Consider the following 961-nt stretch of genomic DNA (forward strand, 5'->3'; position numbering starts at 1 on the left):
CTTGTCAGGTATAAGGGCCGGACATACTGTTTGACCAGGCTGGGGTTTGGGCTAAATTCAGCACCAAAGATTATGGCAACAATTCTCAAGGCCATCCTGGGAAAAGTGGACAGAGTAAAAAGGACCACCAATTCGTACATTGATGACATCCTTGTAGATGAAACCATAATGCCAGCAACGGAGGTCATAGGCCACCTGAAGAATTTCGGGACTGGTCGCCAAGCCATCAGAGGCGATGGAGGGAGGCGCTGCACTGGGTCTCAAGCTATGGAGAGATAAGGCTGGCGCGTTGGTGTTTCGGCGAGGGAACGAGATCCCCGAACTGGGCACCAGCATGAGTAGACGGGAACTGTTCTCGGTGTGTGAGAAACTGGTGGGACACTACTCGATTGCAGGATGGCTCCGGACAGCATGTAGCTTCATCAAGAGACGAGCCGAAGGAGCGAAGTGGGGGAGAAGATGACCGACTAGATGCAGGAAGTCTTGGTCAGAATGAGAGCAGAGGATCCAGTGAGGGGTGGTTGGTATGTTCCCAAATCAAAGAGCGGGATCGTATGGTGTGACGCCAGTAGCATCGCAATAGGGGTTGTCTTGGAAATGGGAGGCGTCGTGGTGGAAGATGCTGCCTGGATCAAGAAGACGGATGTCTGCTACCATATCAATGTGGCGGAGTTAGATGCCGTGTTGAAGGAGTGAATCCTGCCTTAAAGTGAAGGCTGCGCACCATAGAAATGTGGACTGATTCGGCCACTGTGCTTGGTTGGGTGATGGCAGTCGTCACCAATGAGCGGAGGGTGCGAACCAAAGGGGCCGCAGAGATTTTGGTAAAACGTCGATGGGAGATACTGCGTGAACTAACCGCTGAGTTCAACCTGAAGCTGAGCATGATCTTTATGCCTTCTGAGAACAGGACAGGCGTCCTGACCAGGATAAAGCGAGCCTGGTTGCAAGTGCCAGAGGA

Source organism: Octopus bimaculoides, chromosome 3, assembly GCF_001194135.2.
Source record: "Octopus bimaculoides isolate UCB-OBI-ISO-001 chromosome 3, ASM119413v2, whole genome shotgun sequence".
Lineage (NCBI taxonomy): Eukaryota > Metazoa > Mollusca > Cephalopoda > Octopoda > Octopodidae > Octopus > Octopus bimaculoides.